The sequence below is a fragment of the Phragmites australis genome, chromosome 1 (assembly GCF_958298935.1).
Source record: "Phragmites australis chromosome 1, lpPhrAust1.1, whole genome shotgun sequence".
In the NCBI taxonomy this organism is placed as follows: domain Eukaryota; kingdom Viridiplantae; phylum Streptophyta; class Magnoliopsida; order Poales; family Poaceae; genus Phragmites; species Phragmites australis.
This window is the reverse complement of record NC_084921.1, coordinates 21,272,631-21,295,215: the sequence shown is the minus strand read 5'-3', so window position 1 is coordinate 21,295,215 and position 22,585 is coordinate 21,272,631. Positions and strand designations below refer to the sequence as shown.

The 22,585-nt window shown below is 47.1% G+C and overlaps 2 pseudogenes; one reads left to right on the top strand and one right to left on the bottom strand.

The window, feature by feature from the left end:
- The first annotated feature begins 3,316 nt into the window (after positions 1–3,316).
- Positions 3,317–6,909, top strand: LOC133883448 (xylan glycosyltransferase MUCI21-like; annotated as a pseudogene).
- A 974-nt stretch (positions 6,910–7,883) lies between these two features.
- LOC133912649 (protein LNK2-like) lies at positions 7,884–18,772 on the bottom strand (annotated as a pseudogene).
- Between the last annotated feature and the right edge of the window lie 3,813 nt (positions 18,773–22,585).

The following is a 22,585-nucleotide window of genomic DNA, read 5'->3' as shown; positions in this document are numbered from 1 at the left end:
AATCTCTGGGTTAGTTTGGAAATTTTGGATTCTGTTAGGTACTCCGGAGTCTCCGAGTAGTTCGGATATTCCGGATGTTGTTAGTGTCTCGAAGTCTCCAAGTGAGTCTCCAAATGAGACTCTAAGAAAGACTCTCAGTTAACCAAGGGTAGTTTAGCCGGAGTCTCTGAGTTGGTTGGGAGTCTTCGGGTCCTGATGTTTTCGGGCCTTCCAGGCATCCTCTGAACTAATGTTCTAGCCGATTTTTCTCAAAGTGTTACCTGGAGTCTCCGGGTGAACTCAAATACTACGAGTCAGTGTAACGACTAGTTCTGACAGGTTAGGTGCGTGAGTTTCTATGCTACCCGGAAACTCTGGATGAACCCGGATACTCTGAGTTTATCTGAATAACGTAGTACATGTTAGTTTTTGGAGAAGAGTATAAATACCTCTTCACCCTCTTTCATTTATTACTGCTGAACCACTAGTGAACAAATACTCTCTAGAGCATTCAATAGCCTTCCTAAACCCCTCTAGTGCTTAATCTTTGCTAAGATTTGTGAGTTTGGTTTGGGAAGTGAGATTTAGAGCAAGAGAGCAACAAGAAAATCTTTGAGCATTTTGAGTTCTTACCAAGCTATGATTTGCGTTCTTTTCTCTTGAAGTTTTATGCTTCTAGATGGCAAGAGGTCACCCGTAGAGCATTTAATCGTTGTGAAGTGCCACGGGAAGTTTGTATCACCCATGAATTGAGTAAGAATCCTAAGTCGATCTTTGTGGTCGCTTGAATGAGGATAGGGTTGAAAATGATCCGGCTCTTTGTAAGCTCCTCAATAGAGACGTAGGCACCTCTTTGTGAGGTGACCGAACTTCGGGAACAAATCTTGTCTCCATTTAATTTTTGCAAGTTATTCGTTCAAATTGTTATTTGAGGATTTGTCTCAATATTGTTGCTTGCGAGTATTTAAGTGCAGGATTATTGTTTAGAGGAACTTATCAATCTTATAGAGATAGTGGTAACTCGTAGAGTTTATTAGATTTACTTAAACTTAATTTATTTTCGAGTTCCTATATATTCTAGATAATCTGAGTGAACTCGGATACTTCGGAACCCGGAGTATCTGACTTGAACCGGAGTCTCTAGACACTATCTGATCCACTGCAGAGTTTTAAATTTCAGAAATAACTATTCACCCCTCTAATCGACTTCAAAGATTTTCACCATGGCATGCAGGAAGAACGCTTATCTCGTTTTATGCTATTTTAATTGTGATTTGTCTGTTACTTCCCTTTTTTCTTTCGGTGGTGAGGGTGTTCCTAGTTTTTAGCTTGGGTGACCAGAGGTATGTTCTCTGCTTCCATGACTAGAATAGTTCGATCTCAGCGATATAGTGACCACTTGAGGGTTGCTGCCCACCAGCGTACAAGGATATATATGAACACATACATGTCTAAGAAATTATCCACCGAAATATTTCATACCATAGATTAACACACCATGCTCACGATCCGCTTTGGTTTTCTTACAAATGTCGTGGTTTAGATCGAGTCATATGGCCAGTCACATGGCTATCCCAAAATCAAATGTCGTGGTTGCGCGTGGAATGCTGCACCGTCCTGGACGGCCATGAGATACGAAGCGCCGCCGCAGAGAATGCGGATTAATCGTTCAAAATCTCATTCACAAAAACATTCTGAAAACAATAGATGGAAAAAAACCGTGCTGCGAAAAGACTGGATGAAAAAAAGAAGCTCAAATTGCATTCTTGGGCGACCCTGCCAACTGATCCACGTGGAGCTGGCGCTGTCGTGGCACATGCCCTGGCAAAACAAGCTGTCACGCCAAGTAAGGTTCGCGCTGTCGCGCGTGGTACAGAGGTCGCGTCGCAGCCTTTTCCTTCCTTCCAGTCCTCCTTTCTACCCCAACAGAGCCCAAGCCTGAGCTAGTTTCTTCGCCGCTGGCTGCCCCTCCCAGAAATCCTCCCCAAATCCAGCGATTTGAGGCCGTCTAGGAAGGTATATGCTCCATCTTTTCCTTTTTGTCTTGCTTGATTTAATAGATTTTAGATGATTTAGGTGAGCTAGGGTGTAGGACCAATCTTCAAATTTTGTGAACTATGTTAGGATTTGGCTTGATCGGAGGTTACATTGCATCACAATTAATGTCCGTTGGCCTATTTGATATGTAGAAATAGTTCCACGTGGTAACGATGGATAGTATAAAATTACTGTATCTGGATACCTAAAGTTTCTCTATATTCTCGGGATATATCTCTATTCCCAAAAAAGGAATCTTTAGATGTATGTGTTGAAAATTGTTGTTACCGAACATTCGGACCTCAGAGAGATCTGAAGAATAGAGAAGAAGGTGCACAAAGTGATGAAGCCTTTGTTGGAATTAATGTCATATATCCTATCAGTTACAGTTACACTCTATTTATAGGCCGTAACCAACCGTTCACTGTTAAAATTTACAAGATTATCCCTCCAATTGCTACATTCCTGCTATATTCGTGGTTAACATGGTACTATTCTAAACACATTCAAATTATTTACAATCTTGCCCTTCGTGGACTTCAGTCACCAGTAATGGTCCTCCTTCGCTTGGACCCCCGGAAGTCTCTGTCCGGCAGCACTCTTGGTGTCCCTTCGGTTGACTCCCTTGTGACGCTGAGCGAAGTCCTTCGGCCGATCTCCGAAGGCCCGATGAAGGCTTCGCCGGTCCTAGTTGTTGGAACCGCTCCTGCGGCGCCGAGTGTCCAAAGGGTACCTTCGGCTTGCTGAAGAGTTCCTGTAATACGACAGATCCACGACAATTGTGAGCTTTGTTAGTTTGTGGTGGCCACAGAGGTTTTCAACTCAATGTTCGAAGGGGGGCTATGAACCATTCCCCAACAGCAGCCCCCCATAGGCAAGGTTCCTCCTTGATGGGCCGAACCCGTGAATTAGTTGGTATCACCGAACGTTGTCCCCTTCGGCCTGTCGAAGGCCTCGCGCTATATGTTTTACCTTTGATAAACTTAGCCCCTTTGCTTACCCGAAGGATCTAACCTTTATAAAAGTGACAGTGTCTGGTGAGACGGCTTGATTTATTAAATGTCGATTACTATTCGTTTGTCGTAACTTCCATTAATGTGACGGTTTTTATTCCAAACACACATCTTTTCGAGTACTCTTGACCTAGCATTTTGGTCGCTATATAAGTGTTACCTTGCAATTCATTTCCTTTTACCGCAATCATGTTGCCTTCATGCCCCCATAAACTGCTTCCATCGTTCTGCCCAAAGCCACCCAGCAACCTTCACACCCTTAACCAAAGCTGAGGCATCCTGAGCCAATGGCCCCAAAAAGACATACCGCGAAGCCAAAGACCTACTGGGTTGGGCGGTTGAAGGGGTATGAAGGGGTCTTGGCTGGCATGAAGAAAGAAGGCCTGGTAAACGATATTTCAAAAGTCTGGCTTCCGAAGGACCAGGAGATCCCTAGCCTCGAAGATGATGAAGCTATTTTTTTTTTGGATTACTTCCATGCGGGACTTCGCCTACCCTGCGATGTGATAGTGGCGAAGGTCCTTAAGTTGTACGAAGTGTTTCTTCATCAGCTGACACTGAACGCCATCATTCGACTTAGCCTTTTTGCCTGGGCGACAAGGTCAGAAGGAGCAAAGGCCTCCGCTAGAGCTTTTGTTGACGCTCACCAGCTCCACCACCAGTCGAAGCTGGTTTTTAGGGATGACATGCAGTGCGAAGACAACTATGCTGCAGCAGCCCCACTCCCTTCTCCCTCTCCCCACGCATCTCACTCTCACTCTCTCAACCAGCCAAGGAGAAAGACAACAGATGCTCGCTCCTCTTCTCTCACAAGCTCACTCATTTCTTCCCTCAAAATCTCCCTCAAGCACTTGGATTCAAGGTATGCATGTTATACCACCGCTTTCCTACCTCTCTACCTTCCCCTTCATCCAATTCATTCTCACATGCTGATCTATGTCAACAACATAATCATAGCCAGCTCTTCTTCAGTGGCCATAAAGAAGTTAATTTCTCAGTTGATGGATGATTTTCAAAGATCTTGGCAAGCTTGATTACTTTCTTGGAATACAGGTGAAGAGAGAAACGAGCAGCGTTATCTTATCCCAGAAGCGGAATGCCACTGATCTACTGAAAAGAGCTAACATGAAAAAGTGTAAGCCAATTTCTACACCTATGGCTGTCAATGAAAAATTGGCTAGAGATCGAGGAACACCTCTGCAAGGTCAAGAATGCTTCAAATACAGAAGTATCGTTGGGACTTCAGTACTTGACTGTAACTAGGCCTGAACTATCATTTGCAGATAATAAAGTTTGCCAATACATTTAGTCTCCTACAGATGTCCACTAGGCAGATGTCCACTAGGAGTTAGATGAAATCTTTCACAAAGAAAGAAGTCACAAAGAAAAGAAAATTGAATCAAAGATGATTGGTCGCTTCTGAGAGAAGGAGGTGGTGTATCATAGCTTTGATCGTGCAGAAGACGATCCCCATAAATACTAACCCTGAGTTTCTTAACTCGCTGACACCTAACAGTGTACCTCCACATGTTCTGAAGCTCAAGATAAATTGTCCTATCATATTACTTAGGAACATTGACTCCACGAGCGGACTTTACAATGGGACGAGGATGGTGGTTTAGGAGTTCCAAAGAAATACCATTGATGCAGAGATTGTGCTAGGGCAGCATGCTGGAAAGAGGGTTTTTCTGCCTCGGATCCCCCTGTGCCCCTCGAATGATGAGACGTTTCCTTTCCAGTTTAAAAGAAAGCAGTTTTCTATCAGGCTCAGCGTCGCCATGACAGTCAATAAGGCATAGGGGCAGACCATTCCTAACATCAGTATTTGCTTACCCGAACCGGTGTTCTCTCATGATCAGTTATATGTTGCGCTATCTAGAGTCACCGCCAGAGCGAACATCAGGATCCTTGCCGTCCTGGCTGATGACAAAAAAAGAAGAAGAAGTGCTCATAGCAAAGTGGGACATACACGAGAAACATCGTCTATAGAGAGGTTCTTACGACATAGGCGAGGTCTAGAATCTCGTATAGTGTTTATTTTTTCTTTTATCAGGAATATTTTTTATTTCTAAAATTGGTTGCTTACAAGATTCTTGTTAAGGCTCATGATCCAGATATTGTATTGTTTTTTTACATATTCAATGCAATTTTTGATTCTAAAGTTCATAGCTTTTGCATATGCATTATATTATCTTATACAATTTTTATTTTTATTATAACATACGGACACTCGATTAGTACAAGTATAGTGCATGCCTGAGGCAAGTGATATGTGATCCAGGATTAAGACTTCAATCACTACTAAATTACCGGTGCTCGCGCCACTATTTTCTCAACAGTTGTATTCGTCCTGAACTCGAGACCTTCACTGCAACGACTGCGGGTGCCACCTATCTTTTCGTTTGCAGGATTTTCATTGAAGTTCAATAAACAATGGATAATGCCATTCTTTGATACCTCAAATATTACCTTCTCCCATTTGACTAAGAAACCGCATAGTCATTTTTCAATAGCCACAAGTCTCCCGTCCCTTTCTAGAAGACTCACTCTTGGGTGGGGCATGAGGAAATACTATATTCTTTTTTGGTTGGGAGGAAAGGAAATACTATCTTGTTTTTAAGATCCTGTGGGCAAACTAGGTGGCGCCGACCGCTGCTAGCTGCCTGCAAACCCGTCTACAGCATATCTGGTCACGTGTCTTCATTCATTATAGGTGATGTTATAATCAAATGCACTGTTCACATAATGGTTCAAAGATATCCTTCGAAATTTAGAAGTGCTCTTTTTTTTTACATGCACGCTCTAGATTCATGAGCAATTTAAGAAACAGATTAAGATCATTCAGATTGGGTGCTTATCTAACTATTATACTTTATCAATAAAAAAGAGAATAATTTTGCTGTAAACAAATTTTAGAAACACAAATTGGTTTAAACTCGTAAACAATTTTGTACACGTTACCGGTGCCGAGTACAACATGAAGGTGGTACAACACAAAGGTGGTGTTTGTCATGCTCGAGTACCATGACTGGTGGATTACCAAGTACGGCCATATCGTCGAACAGCTCTCCGATTACCCGCTCATCGATTTCGCCAACGACCGCCGGACGCACTGCTTCCCGGAGGCTGTAGTCGGGCTGCACATCCATGACGAACTCGCCATCGATTCCGCGCGGATGCCAGGCAACCAGTCCATCCAGGACTTCCCCCAGATGCTCGACGGCGCTTACCGTGGCCGTATCCCGACAATTATCAAGGAGGAGGAGAAAGCTGCAGCGGCAGCGGCAGCGGCGGCGGCAAGGAAACAACACCACCGCGGCAGCAATAGGAGCCGGTGCACCAAGACGGTCGAGGAGGACAAGCCACGACTTGTGATCGTCTCCCGGAACGGGTCGCGTGCCGTCGAGAACGAGGCCGACCTGGTGTCCGTCGCGGCGGGCGCCGGTTTCCGCGTGACCGTCCTGCAGCCGCGCCAGGACACGGAGCTCGCCGGGTTGTACTGCTCCCTGAACGCGTCGGACGTCATGGTGGGCGTGCACCGGGCTCCGTGTTCATCCAGGTCGTGCCGCTCGGCACCGACTGGGCCGCCGAGACGTTTTACGGCGAGCCGGCGCGTCGGCTCGGCCTGCGCTGCATGCCGTACAAGATCCTGCCTTCCGAGAGCTCGGTCTACGGGCAGTACGCTAAGGACGACCCGGTGCTCACTGACCCGGATACCGTGAACGACAAGGGGTGGCAGGTGACAGGTGACCAGAACGTGCGGCTGGACATGGCACGGTTCCGCCGCCGGCTGTGCGAGGCGTATGGGTATGGCCACTGGGCGGCGCAGAGGCAGCGCCACCGTGTGGATTCAGCGACGGAACAGAGGATGCCATTATAGCGTTGATGTCGAGGAGGATCTTTGAAACAGTTTTTTCGTTTTTGTGACATTGTGAATGTTGTATAAAACATATACAGAGGGGTTTTGCTGCGGAGTTTGATAGTGTTACTGAGTGAAATTGTACATGGCCATAGATAGATGTTTCTTCTTTTACATTGTGATAGTTGGGATACAGCGCAGAGCCGCTGTGATGTACATAACAAATGGTGAAACAAACAAACAAAAAAGACATATAGAATTTTTATTCAATAAATCATTCTCTATGTTGTTGGGGGCATTTGCAAATACTTCTTTGGTTTTTTATTTTTTTAAGATATCACTTGAATGACAGTTTTAATAGTATTTTTATAATTTTCTAATAGCAAGCTTGTAATAACAGCATGAGTAGTGATTTCTGTGTAATTGTCCCATTGAGGGGTGTTATCTTCGTTAGCATCAGTACTACCTAGTCAGTTCTTTGGATGATAGGTGGAAAAAAAGGTCTATGGCCATGTAGCACCGGGTCTAATTTTACGACATGCAAGCAAGTCTTTCAGGACTGGTGGGTCATCATCTAAACCCAGTGCTATGAGGCGCTGGTGCCATAGATTTTTTTTTTTCATGATATGCTAACATGTCGACTACTTGAGGAAGCTCGTGACAATAGAACCCACAGCGAAGTTCACACCGAAAGCAATAGTGAAAACCAAAATCAATTCTCATGTTGGTTGGACGGCTGACCAAGGAATGCAGAACTATCATGCTAGCACTGAGAATGACGACCCATTGTTCTTTGAAACATCATTCACAGCTAATCGCAAAAAAGGAAAGTCATTCACAGTTTTCACACTACTCTAAAACCGTATGTCAAAGAGCCCAAAAGAACAATTCTACTGACGTGTGTCACGGGCATGTCATCATTCATCAGACACTTCAGTTTCTATGCCAGCAACTTTTTGCAAACAAGCGGCCACCTTAAAACATGGGACGGTTACTGAACGGAAAAGGTCTTTTCTTCAGAGAAATGGAACAAGACTTTAAGTTAACCAAAAGGATGTCCAGAGCCACGGTTCCCTCTATTTAGGGCTCAACACAAGTCATAGGCTCCAATCAAGTCCGAGATGTTTATGCTGGATATGAAAATAGGGGCTACAATGGTGAAATTGGTACATAGCACACATGGTAATGATCTCCGATGCCACAGGTGATCAGCAGACTGCTATCTGGATTTGCTATCATTTTGAGGTTCAACAGTTCATGAACAGCAGCTGCATACCCTAAGAAGAAAGACCGGCCATTAATAGAGTTACAGCCTTACAGGCTCACTAAATGCAAATAAACAATCCTGATTTTGCTGAATTTGAGGAAAATCTTTTCTACAACATATCTTACATTATTGTGAAGGCTGCAGCACCATTTCTTGTTCAATTCGTTGATCTTCTGACAGAGCCCTAGGTTTTTCTGAGGGCATCTTTGAGTCTGCACATTATTAAATTTGCAAGGATTGAATTAGTTCATTGCACAAGCATATATAATAATATACTATCCAAGCCACATACAGGTAAAAACTTACAACAAACTCACCAGGTTCAAGTGTCAAGGGAGTTGATGATATGATTTCTTCTTTTGTGGGTGTTGCAACCTTTGAGCAATGTCTATGAAACAGCAAATGGGCTACTATTCGATCAATTGGATTTGTGTTTGTTTCTGCTTCCTTGGCTGGAGATCTGAGATCATAGGAAAGATGGACCAAATCATAGTGAAAGCTTCAGTGATAAAAACACTGGTAGACAAACTACTACCTAACAAATGCATAAAAAAGGTATATCTGGTCACATGTAGCGTAGAAGGTAAATAAGACACATTTGAGGTTACTTTAGAAGGACTTAAATTGCAGATTATTAATTACCTACTTTACTTACGAAGGAATTTAAGAGCATCTTGGTTGTATTTCTATATGTGAACTTTCTAAGCACGAGGTGTATGGGACTTGGGTTCAACTATATCTGTTAGGTTTTTAAACCAACTTATGGTGCACCATGTCAGGTTAGTTAAGTCTGCACCAGCTCGGCCTGGTATAGAGGGGCACCTATGAAAAACGGAACTAATGGATGTGTGATGGGGTGACTCATTCTAGTGCTTGCCGTGGCAGCATTGCATTGAAATTGTGACAAGACACAACATGGCAACATTTTATGGAATACACTTCAGCAAGATGTTTCAGTTGATGAGTTTGATCCAGAATCACAACGTTTCTTAAGGCTTAGATATTACCTTATATAAATAAAGCAAATAGGAGTTACCAGTAGCAATGTCCAAATAACTTATACCAGACCATGTTAATAAACCCATTTTTTGGGAAGTGATACCTTTTTCTTCTACTACAAGTGTCGTTTTCAGAAACTCCGTCTTCATCTTTATTAGTCTTGTTAGTGCTACTGCTATCACCAGTAATTTGTCTCTCTGTGGCACTATGAGCCAAACGAAGCAAACTGTCTCGAATGCATAGTCGAGTTCTGGTATCGAACTGTGTAAGAAAGATAAAAAATAAGTTAATTTCTTTTCTGATAAACAGTTTCTGCAACTGAGTAAAACATTAACCAGACATATGAAGCATCAATTAGACTTCAAAGAGAATAATAAATTGCCTTGTCAAGAGCATCTTGAAGCTGATAGTATATTTTTTCCTCTATAAAGGGATCATCTGATATAGCAGAAATCTTGTGAACCTCCTTGTAGCTAGATGGAATCAGCTCAGGTGAAAGAACCCTATTTGCGTTTTCATCTATGACAATTGAGCTCCCTAAGGAATCTGGATTTTTGTTCCTTGGGGAGTACCTTTGAGGTACCATAGTGTCACCACCAGAACCCTCTTGACTAAATTGTTGCTGCTGTTGCTGAATAGCTATCAGTGCTTGCATTTGCTGCCGGCGCCTAAGCTTTTCGATCTTTTCTTGTGGTGTCATGGTCAATTGCCTTGATGGAATATCATGGGATTTCTCTACGGAACGTGAATGCTTTGGAGAATCTGTCAAAGTTTGGTAGCTTGTAGCAGCTGGTTTTGGCTGATGGCTTTCAGCTTGAATGCTCGACACCAACGGAATGGTAGGAAATGGATATGCAGGATACCCACAGCCAGGAAACATAAACTGATTAGCATGCTTAACTTGTCCCATGTTCTTGCCATCATGGAACAGTGCATATTGAGGAGTATGGACAGGCTGCATAGGAGCTTGCAAACTGGCTGGTGGATTCTGCCCTTTGCTCTGGGAGAAGCCACTTATATTGCTGGATACTTTACTTTTGCCTCTTTCCTCTAGTTTTCTTCGTGACCTCACTGGCCTCTTCTGCGCATCTCCCTACATGGAGTGGTTATTTTACATTGAATTATAAGAAATCATTCCTCCATCAGATTCAACAAGGTGTCAATTGAGTTAAGCAGATTTCAACTGTATCTAAAATCAGAGGCTCTAGAAATAGCTTTTACAGGCAGATAACAAAGACATAAAGGAACTATATCCTACCATATAAATTGAAAAGAAAAGCATCATAAATCATTCAGAGAAGATTGTCAGATCAAAATAATTGAACAGAAATACAACCTAACTTATTTTGACAGGGCACAAGCTCATTTCTCCTATTTTTTGCTTAATGTCCTATTCGAGAGTGTCAATTGAAGGGACCTCAAGCTTACAAATATGAGATATCAAATTGTTACAGCAAGATTGTTGTAAAAGATCTTGAGTTCGGTCAAAATCAGTTCGTTACTGGACTCAAAACACACTGCGATTGGAAGTACTTAGAAATGAATCATATGTTTAAAATTCATTGCCCTAAATAACAATGCCACTTTTGTTTCCCGATATATTTCCATGATGCAAGACAACACTCCAATTAAGGGACATCAGAAAATAATTTAGTGTCCCAGTCTGCCATAAACGGTCGGAAGTGAATTTCATTCATAAAAAGTTTGAGAGGATGCATCATATAGCTGCTACCTCCTGCGAGAACTGGTTTGGTTTTCCAGAATATTCACAAGTCAGATGATTTTTACTCTCAGCTTGCTAGCATTAGCATCTGCTACCTGCCAAAAGTGAATAACAAGAGTAGCCAAGAAATAATAGCTAAACATGTCACATATGTATACGCATTTATTCGTGTACCTTGTTTTCTTGTTTGGTGATTCCACTGGAAATTTCATTAATCAGAAGTGAAGAAGGTCCATGATCAGAAGATGGTTGTTTATTCAATGGTACAAGCTGAATAAATCAAAAAACACAAGAAAATCACAGTGATAAGAATGTGAAACATAAAGAAATGATATTTTACAGCCCAAAGTCTAAGTACTATATTCATATACCGGACTTGGGATTGGTTGTACAGTATTATCCATGAAATCCGAAGATGTGGAGAGAAAATCACTGCCATTGGCAACCATCTCATTATCGAATATGGAATCACTGCTGCTGCTGCAAAAAAAAAAACACCTGATTAGCTTATGAAGTTGATAGTAGTGTCCAACTATGAAAGAATCAATGACTGCAACTCATAATTTCTGAGCTAAACAAGTTTGAATTTCCAATGTACCTAAATAGGCGGTCAAAATCATCAAAGACTGCAATATTACCCCAGTCGCAGTCAAGGAAGCTGTTACTCTTTTCGTCATGATCATTACCAAACACTTCAGGTTCACTATCCAGCTGCACTGTACATAGGGTAACAAAAGCTATATCTCAGAATCTTCTACTTTTCCTAAATGAATGATTTTTTCAGGCACCAATATAATTATCGGACTAAAAGTTTTCAAACTGAAGCAGAAATACAATCCAAATTTGGCAATGCAGCATGCTGAAGGCAGAAACAAACCTGTAGTATTTCCTGTCACTTTTTGTAAACTTGGCTCAGTACTGAAATCCAGATATGTTGATGCTATGCTATCATCGCTGTAGTTTCTATCAAACGTAGTATTCAAAGAAGGAAGGTCGGGCCAGGATTCCATGTCAAGTCGTGTAGCTGAAAAATGTGCAGTAGTCTGATTTGCAGGCTGCTTTCCCAACCCTTGAAGTTCAGTTTGAGCACCTGCAGAATGTTCAGTGATGCCTGCAATACTAGCCAGCTCTTCATCATTGTTCTTGTGATCTCCAACACTAACTAAGGTGCTATCTTCTGCACCCTTAGGGTAAGGCACAATATGGTCTTCACTCTCATTGAACTCAGCCCATATTGCATCCCCTACCTGCATTTCAAAAGTAGAGAAAATAAAATCATCTAAGTTCATCCTCTGGAAGAGTAACCAGTGCCTCATTCATTTTTTTTTTAAAAAAACACATAATTTGATTATCTTATATTCCAAGACATTGAAAAATAGACCAAATATATCCTACAACTGACGTTCAAGATACCTAATATCAAATACTTCCTTGCTCCTACAACAAAAGAAGTAGTGGCACCCTAGAATGCATTCATTCAAATTTTGGCGAACAAAGTCTTTGAATATTCAGACTGGCCAGAACAAAATTAAAGGCAGATTTTCCTTGAAAAATGCTTTGTCAAAATTAAATTTCCTAATTTTAACAAATATAGGTTACATGCAACCTAGAGTTCAGACTTTTGTTCATGTCCAAAACATTAATTTGTGACCGAAGGAGAAATGTCAAAAAGCATAAAAAATGTGAGCATTTAACAATGATAAATTGCAGATAATTAAGAGTGGAAAGTTCCATTCAATATTCAGAGCAATAATTAAGCCCAAAGCAACAACATATCAGATACTATCATTAAAACAACTAAGGATTCAGTATTGTTGTCACCGACGTCGGGGATTACGAACGGAGGACCTCGACTACGAAGATTGTAGTCGTGAATGGTAATGGGGCGAGGTTTTTCCCCTCTGCGCCGTATGTTGAGAATTAGGAAGGAGGTAAGGAAATTGTTCTATTGCTTAATCCCCATCCTCATTGTTATAGGGAAATAAATAGGCTCTCGGCCTCTAAACTTAGGAAAGAAATGCCTAGAATTAAGGCCTAGATTGGCCATGCAACACTCCCAGGTCCCCGGTGCCGCGCTTCTTGCGGGAGTAGTGGCGGCCCCACATGACATCTCTCCCCCCCTCGACCAGCAGCTCGTCCTCGAGCTGAAATGACGGATAGCGCTCGGTGAAGGCATCAACATCTTCCCAGGTGGCAGAGGAGGCTGGTGCGTCCTTCCAGTGAATGAGGACTTGGCGAACGCCACGGGCCAAGCGTGTGCGGACGGCGCGCTCCGGCTCGGGGACGGCGGCGCCATGGTGGAGGGCCGGCAGTGGTGGTGGTGCGACCGGAGGCATGCCGACGAAAGGCTTGAGGAGGCCCACGTGGAAGACATCGTGCAGACGGGCCCGGGGAGGAAGAGCTAGCCGGACGGCGACCACGTTGATGAGCTCGGTGACGCGGTACGACCCGTAGAAGCGTGGCTTCAACTTCCCCCGAGTCGGAGTCTGGAGGGATGCGGCGGCCCGGTGGCGAAGGCGAAGCCTCACCCAGTCCCCAACGGCGTAGGAGACAGCCCGGTGACGCTTGTCGTAGTGTCGTGTAGACCGCCTGGGCCTGTTCAAGGCGGTAGCGGACGTCCGCCAGCAGCTCGTCGCGGTCCGCCATGTTCTTGGCGACTGCCGCCACACGTGTCTCGCCCGGCTCATAGGAGCGGATGGACGGCGGTTCGCGGCCGTAGACGATCTTGAAGGGCGTGTCCTTGAGAGCCGTTTGGAAGGCGGTGTTGTAGACGAACTCGGCCCACGGCAGCCAGCGCAGCCATTGGCGGGGGCGATCTCCTGTGAAGCACCGAAGGTACATGACAATTACCTTGTTGGCCGCCTCGGTCTGGCTGTCGGACTGTGGGTGGAAGGCCGAGGTCATATGGAGCTTGGCGCCTGACAGGCGCATGAGCTCGCGCCAGAACGTGGACGTGAACACCGGGTCTCGGTCCGACACCATGGATTGAGGAATCCCATGTAGCCGAACAATGTCGCTGAAGAAGGCCTGGGCCACTGTCTCCGCCGTGTACGGGTGGGCGAGGGGGATGAAGTGGCAGTACTTGTTGAAGCGATCTACCACCGTGAGGATTACCGACTTGCCGCCCACCCGGGGAAGCGCCTCGACGAAATCCAAGCCGATGTCGGGCCATACCATTGTTGGTACAGGGAGCGGCAAGAGAAGGCCCGCCGGGTGGAGGTGTTCAGACTTGTAGCGCTGACAAGTCGAGCAGGCGCGGACGAAGTCCTGGACGACGGAGTGAAGATTCGACGCGTGGAAGTCGCGGCGGAGACGGTGCAGCGTGCGCTACACCCCTTCGTGTCCGTCCTCGTGGACGGCGGACACCAGCTCGTGAAGCAGAGGCGACGCCGGTGGAATGTAGAGCTTGGCGTTGAACGCCACCAGGTCATCGACGATGGACCACGGCGCCCCCCGCTGGCCAGCCACAATGTCGTCGCGGATGGCTACCAGGGCGGGATCCGTGGTCTGTATCTGGCGCAGGCGATCCAAAAAATCGAACCGGGGCGCAGAGACAGCGAAGAGGGCGCCCTCCTCTGTGTCTCTGCGCGACAGCGCATCGGCCACTGTGTTGGAGGCGCCGGCTTGTATTCGACCGTTAAGTCGAAGCCCAGGAGTTTGCCCACCCAGTGGTGTTGTGGTATGGTCGCGAGCCGCTGGTCCAACAAAAATTTGAGACTGTAATGGTCAGTCCTTACCAGGAAGCGCTGTCCCCATAAGTATGGCCGCCAATGGCGGATAGCGTGCACCAGCTCGATCAACTCGCGTTCATAGGCAGCCAGGGAGCGATGTCGAGTAGCCACCGGCCGACTGAAGAAGGCGATCGGGTGTTTGTCTTGCAGTAGGACGGCGCCGAAGCCGTGGGTGGATGCGTCACACTCGACCACGAAGGGCTGGTCGAAATCGGGCAGTGCCAGAACTGGTGCCGTAGTGAGGGCCGTCTTCAGGGCGTCAAAGGCCGCCATGGCCTCATTCGACCACAGGAACCCCTCCTTCCGAAGCAGGGCGGTAAGAGGCGCGGCGATAGTGCCGTAGTCGCGGACGAATTTGCGGTAGTACCCCGCGAGCCCGAGGAAGCCACGGACGGCACGCGCCGAGCGTGGTGCAGGCCACTCCCGCACCGCCTGGACCTTGGCTGGGTCCATGGCGACGCCTGCTGCCGATATGATGTGGCCCAGGTAGGAGATCGACTCCACACCGAAGGCGCACTTGGAGCGTTTGACGAACAGGTGGTGCTGCTGTAGCGTGGCGAGGACGGTGCGGACATGGCGGAGGTGATCAGCCCACGTTGCGCTGAAGATGAGGATGTCGTCGAAGAAGACGAGCATGAAGCGACGAAGGTATGGCCGCAGCACGTCATTCATCAGGGCCTGGAACGTTGCAGGCGTGTTGCACAGCCCGAAGGGCATGACCAAAAACTCGTATAGGCCATCGTGCGTCCGGAACGCCGTCTTGGCTACGGCATCCGGATTCATCCAAACCTGGTGGTAGCCGGAGCGGAGGTCGAGCTTGGTGAAGAACTTGGCGCCGTGGAGCTCGTCGAGGAGTTCGTCGACCACTGGGATCGGGAACGCGTCCTTGACCGTAATGGCGTTGAGGGCCCTGTAGTTGACGCAGAAACGCCAGGAGCCGTCAGCCTTCTTCACCAGCAAGACGGGCGAGGAGAATGCCGAGGAGCTGGGCCGGATGAGCCCCTGGCGCAGCATGTCGGCGCATTGGCGCTCCAGCTCGTCTTTGTGCGTGGCCGGGAAGCGGTATGGGCGCACGGCGACCGGCGCGGCACCTAGCAGCAGGACGATGTTGTGGTCGCGTGTACGAGGCGGTGGAAGGCCGTGCGGCTCGGTGAAGACGTCGGCAAAGTCAGCGAGGAGAGCCTCCAGGAGGTCGCAGCCCGAGCAGGAATGGAGACTGGGGGTGCCCGCTCCAGCCGTGCCTCGCCAGCAGACCTGATGGTCCTTGTGCCAGAAGGACATGGAGAGGGCCACGAAGTCCCATAGAATGGGGCCGTGCGTCGTGAGCCATTGGGTGCCCAGCACCACGTCGTAGCCGGCCAGGGGAAGCGCGAAGAAGTCGGCGGAGAAGGGCTCGCCGTCGATGGAGAACGTCGCCCGCCGGGACACGCCAGTGCACGGAACGCGCTCGCCATTTGCCACTGTGACGGACAGGGAGCCGCGGCGGAGCATGGTGAGGCCGGTGAGGTTGGCGGCGTCCTCGGAGATGAAGTTGTGCGTCGATCCCGAGTCGATGAGGGCGTGGAGCGCGACGTCGCCCATCATTAGACGCACCTGCATGGTGTCGCTGGTGCGGACGCCGGCGATCGCGTGGAGCGAGATCTGCGGCTCCGCGTTGTCGTGGTCGTCGGAGGCGGTATCACAGTCCTCGTCCTCCTCCGCTAGGTCCAGCAAGAAGAGACGCTGGCACACTTTGTTGTGGCCGCGCCCGAACTTTTCGTTGCAATTATAACAGAGCCCGAGCCGACGGCGCTCTTCCATCTCGGACGACGACAGGCGCTTGACTGGCCGGCCCTCGACCGAGACGGTGGCGGACGTCGACGAATGCGCCGTGGTCAGAGGAGGAGGCAGGGCCGGGCGCTGAGGGGGCGCTGGCAGCAGTCCCTTGGCGTGGCCGCGCGGCGCCGGTGGTGGAGTGGCGGCCGCGATGGCGCACTGCTTGTGGAGCTCCAGTTTTCGGGCGAGACTCATGGCGACGGCGAGTGACTGCGGGTTGTGGATCTCCACATCGAGGCTGAGCGGAGGCTGGAGTCCCGCGGTGAAGAGTTGGACGCGTTGTGCCTCAGTGAGGGCGTCGGCGCATGGCAGCAGGGCCTCGAAGCGGTCTTGGAACTCCATCACGGAGCCGGTGCACTTGAGAGCGGTCAGCTCGCCGAGCGGGTTGGAGCGCAGGGGTGGCCCGAAGCGCAAATTGAGGAGCTCGGTGAAGCGGCGCCATGGCGGCGTGCCCTCGTCCTGTTGGAGTTGGATGAACCACATCTGGGCGCCCTCTTCCAGATTATAGGAGGCCATCCACACCTTCTCCTCCTCCACGATCCGCTGCTGGTGGAAGTACGATTCACACCGATTGATGAAGGCGAGCGGATCAGACTTACCGTCGTACTTGGGGAAGTCCATCTTCTGAAAACGGGGTGGCCGATCGTTGTGATGCTCGCCCGTGGCGCCCTTGGAGCCGGCCGAAGAGATCGCCGGGCGCTGGTCTTGCAGGGCCTTGATCGACTCCGCGTTGGAGGCGACGGTGGCTTGCAGGGCCTGAACCGTATCGGCCAATGACTTGATGATCGCCTGGAGGTCGGCATTTCCCTCTCCAGAGTTAGGCATGGTCGTGGTGGGGGGGGGTCAGGGGGCGACGACGCGGCAGCGGTGGGGTTGAGCAGCGGATTGGAAGGTGGCGTGGAGGATCGGCCTGAACCTGATACCAGGTTGTCACCGACGTCGGGGATTACGGATGGAGGACCTCGACTACGAAGATCGTAGTCGTGAAAGGTAATGGGGCGAGGTTTTTCCCCTCTGCGCCGTATGTTGAGAATTAGGAAGGAGGTAAGGAAATTGTTCTATTGCTTAATCCCCATCCTCATTGTTACAGGGAAATAAATAGGCTCTCGGCCTCTAAACTTAGGAAAGAAATGCCTAGAATTAAGGCCTAGATTAGCCATGCAACACTCCCAGGTCCCCGGTGCCGCGCTTCTTGCGGGAGTAGTGGCGGCCCCACATGACAATTGTATCTTTAAATACATATGAGCAGAACTGAATTCATGGTTCCTGAATAAAGTGATCCTAATCAACTTCTCGATGCATGTTAAAATCAACTATTCCTACAACAATGTTAGACCATTGCCAACTGAGTAGTGTGCACCAAAATGAGTGGCCAACAGCAAAATTCTCATTGCAGTTTACGATGGAACCAGTTCTGGGTTCACTCCACCAGCTATCAGTAAACCCATCAAGTTCGTAAACATTTATGGGCCTAGTTCACTACAGATTTCTTTCCAACAAATGATGGTGCCAACATCCAGAAGCTAGACTCCAACAACCATAAAACTTATAAAGACTCGCTTTGCTTCCTTCCTCTCTATCACTTCAAACATTTCAGCACTGCTACATGCGTTAGACAACCTTACCGGCTTCGCAACATTCAAACTAGTGGTAATCCAAACGGAATTGCTGCCCAACCATGCTTGCTAGCACAGAAAGTGTCCAAAAGTCTCGCTCTGCTGCAGCCTGCAAGGACGGAGTCGACCTGCGTACCAAGAATTCGTTGCTTCCGCTGGTAAATCACTTGCTCCTCGTCCAACTCCCCCCCCCCCCCGCCCCCACAACTTAAACCCCCACAGAAGTGGAAGAATAACAAAGTCCCCTTCCGGAACGACCACATCTAAACTAAAAAACCTAGTGAATTACAGCACGCGGGAAACGGAATCACGAGACGAATCACACGGACGGAGCAGATCCAGCAGCGTGAGAAAGCATGCACAAGATTCTAGATTAAGACGGGAAGGGGAGACGGGGGTGCACCTGCTGCTGGTCGTCGTTCCAGTCGAACATCCTGCTCAGGTGGCGGCTGCCGTCGCGGGAGCCGCACCCGAACCTGAGCCCAAATTGCGGTGCCCCCCAGGTCCCGACGGTCGCATTTCCGGCCGCCGATTACCCCAACTCTCCGACACGGCGGAGCCACGCGCCGTCCTCTTCTCTTCTCCTCCTTCTCCCGTGTTGAGTTGTCGTCTTCTCTTCTCCCGTTGCCCCTTATGCGCCCCTCTCTTCAACCACCGAGAGGAGTCCAGGGAAAGGATGACGCGTGGCCAGCGCCAATTGGGCAGGCGGCTGCGGTGGGGCGTTGGAAAGCTACAAGACTGATACGAGCCCGCGCGACTTGGGAAGTAGTGATGCGTTCGTCTGTATTTGAGTCGGTCGTGGACAATGGTCAGTGACCAGTAAAGGAGGTTTGGATTAAGGTTGAGGTTAGAATTAGAGTTTAGGTTAGGATTTGAGGTCACGATGAGCTCATAAGGAGGTTTGAGTGGTGGCTGGTGAGTGGAAGAGGCGGGTAGGGGCAGCTGAGGCTGGGTGGCGATCGGGTGGTGAAGGACCGTTGATAGGTGGTATTAATGGTGGAGGCAGCAAAGTAACTGTCTAACAACGTTGATTCAACGTGGCTACGGGCGATAGTCGTAGATCCAACAGTAAGGAGCCACTAGAGAATATAGAAACGAATGAGTGGAGACGAGCAAACTAAAAGAGGAGTACGAATAGGCCAAAGAAGGTGAGAGAGGGGCAGTGGAGACGAGCTGTCGCATACCTGCTAAAACGCGCTCGAATTAGACACCCTGTTAGAAAGCCACGTGTAGGGGGCACATCTCGGGTAGTGGCGGAGAGTGCTCAATCAAATGCCAAGCGTTGATTGGCTGCGGGTTCCTTAGTGGCCTAAGCTTTGGTTTGGTGGGGCTCGCTTTCGTGGCCTGGCATTCGTGGGGTCGAGCTGCCACAGGCAGCACAACACGTGGGGTAGGAGCTACACTAACGTTGATCTAGTTAAGAGAATTGGACTGCTGGCTAGTCTTTTTCTTATTTTTTATTAGCAATTTCGCATGCATATGGACGCTTTTTTAACGAGATCAGACGATGTTAAGTAAGGATTACATTAGAGATATACATGTGCTACTCATCAGGTAGGGTGACATTAAAGACCACACTTAATGGCGGAGCTATGATTTTCTTAAGACTAGGACCAAAACTCGCTAAAACTATCCGTACCATATCAGATATAACAAGAGTAAAGGGCAGATGCACAACTAATATCACATCATGACGCATTTGCGAAAACCAATTCCACAGTAATTCAGGTAAAAAAGCTTGATTAACTGCAACACCATTCACTTCTACACAAACCCTAATTATCATCTAACTATCAATGCTAGTTTTGCTAACAGATTCATAACCACCAACGACAAAAAAAGAACTGATGAGTTTGTTGAAACTAGTAATGATACTGACGATGAGTAGTATATAACTATCATATCCGGGTACCTTAGGGTTTTCTGTAATTCTCTGGGTATATTTTATCTCTTGAAAGGGAATCCCTGAACGAAAGAAAACTGCCTACATATACTTAGGATAACTCATAAACATGGAAGTTTATCTCCAAGAACGAGAAGGAAGGCTCCAGAGGACGTACGATGTCCCCTATATATGCAAAGCTTGAGGACCCTACGAACGAGAATGGAAATTGAAGCCACTACACGTCATTGAAGCCTGCGGAAGCTTTACATCCACCAAGCCTTTCACAGTTAGATCTGTACTTGCATCTCCCCTCACCTACACGCAAGGAAGTCGTCCGACTAGGTTAGATCCAATCTAGGCTAGCTACGCACCCCTTGTAATAGTCTCAGAGATCAATACAAGATGTGTAGGACGTAGGGCTATTATCCGAAGGAAGATCCAAACCTGTATAAAAACCCCTATATGTGTTTCTTTAATTTATCTCAATCAAGCATCCTCCATTTCTTCTACAAGTTCGTAAGATCGATGGTTCACTAATCGTCGACAGCTAGCGCCGTCCTTAGGGATCATGACAATAGATGTTGAAGATCCTATACATGACATGCTGTCGATTCGCCCAAGCCCGAACCGAGGACCAGTTTCTTCGATGAGGGGTTCTATGACAACTTCACCCCTCCCACCAATGAACCGTCCGGCGATCAACTGGGTGAACTTTGATGAAGAACTATCTGGTGATGAGTCTAGCAATGAGGTAAGTCACTTCATAGATCAATGTGCCAAGGACTACAGCATCAAGTTTGAACCGCTCGACTGTAAAGACAATCGTAAATGCAATATTCATCACAAGTCGGGATCCTCCTCCGCAGCTTCTAACAACATGGATTGTCAAGATACCTACTCGGAGCAATCTGATGAAAAATACATGATGGATTTGGACTCCTCCTCCGGTGGAGATTACCATTGGGAAGTCTTTGCCATCGAAGATAGGGGTGACGATCTGGTCAATCATGGTGATGGTCTTGCAAACACGCATATCCCTACTGCTTCGGTTCCGGGCGACAGCAAACTCCCCCTGATCACACCTGCTGAGAACAAAAACCCTAAGGGAGTGTATGGTTTACCATCTCCTGACAATTTGCAGGGGGCTTGATGCTATAGATTTGCAACAACGAAAAGGCTCCTCCTTCTACAAGAGGCTCTTATGCGCTCCTGACTACAGATCTGACAACCCCCGCTGGTAAAGGCTAGATGAACTCTGTGACTGGCATGACAAAGGAGGTTCTCATTTAGGTTGAGAACTCTCATCTGGCCACCGCCAGGAATAGCTCTAATCAGGGGAAGTCTTGCACTGCTCCTTCTCGAGATGGATCGAACTCAGAGAGACATAATCCCCAGAACAAGACAAACTAGGAAGACAACCGAGCAACTAACCACCGTAGGACTTCACCGGTCAAAGATCATCTGATCAACGAACTGCATGAGGTTATCAGTGAATGGAGACGCTACAAGACCCCCAAGGAGGCATCGATTGCACCTCGATGATCTGATTGGAGGACGTCTCGACACCACTCTAGTCAGGGTCGATCTCTAGCCCTTGTGGACAAGAAACCCAAGGCCGCCCAGACTAAGGGTGGAAATGGATCAAATACGAATTGAATAGTCCACTTTTCATATTTCTATCTATATTTTAATACGAATACAAATCCAAATATCCTCGAATGCAAATACGAATTGGATTATTCGAATACGAATCCGCATCCGAATACATACTAGATTCAGTTGTAGATGAATATCCTATAGCTTCAATGACAAACTGTGAAATAATAAATTTATTTGACATGAACATGATGGCAATTCAACATAGGAACTTTATATTTAGTTGATTGATCATCTACCTTAAGGCAAAGAGCCACTTTTAATACAATATCATGACTTCAGATGATTTTGTACCATTGGATGAGAGATGAAAAGACCAAATTTATCACTATAGTATACATGGTATAATATCAAATAATAAAATAACAGGTAGAATTGAAAGAATTTAGAAAGAGAACAAGATAAAATAATATAATTTTATGTTACTCATATTTATATTCCATATAAGTATTTATACATATTCCGATACGAATATTATCCATATCCATATCCATTTATGGGAAAATGGATTTGAATATATCCATATTCATATCTGGGAAACAAATTTGGATATATCCATATTCGTATCTGTCTGTTAATCGGATATGATTTTTTCTTACCACATTTACGTTTAACCGAATATGAATATCAGATAATATAGCTATCTGCTATCCATTTTCCACCCTTAGCCCCAACCAAGTAAGGCAGCATCAACAGAGGCTAGTTTTTTCTCTCCAATTCTATGGAATGTGAACTAGCCAGCAAGGTTCCATCCTAGGTTGATCGAGAAGTACAATGAGAGCACGAATCCCCTTAAATTCCTCTAGATCTATACCATGGCCACCCATACGGTTGGTGGGGATAAGAAGGTAATGATGAATTACCTCCCCACAACCCCTTGAAGGGGTAGCTAGGACCTGGCTAACCAACCTATCACTAGAAATAATCTACTCGTGGGAGCAGCTATGTGATGTATTTCGAGCTAACTTCCAGGGTACATACGTTCACCCTGGCGCAAAAAAACAA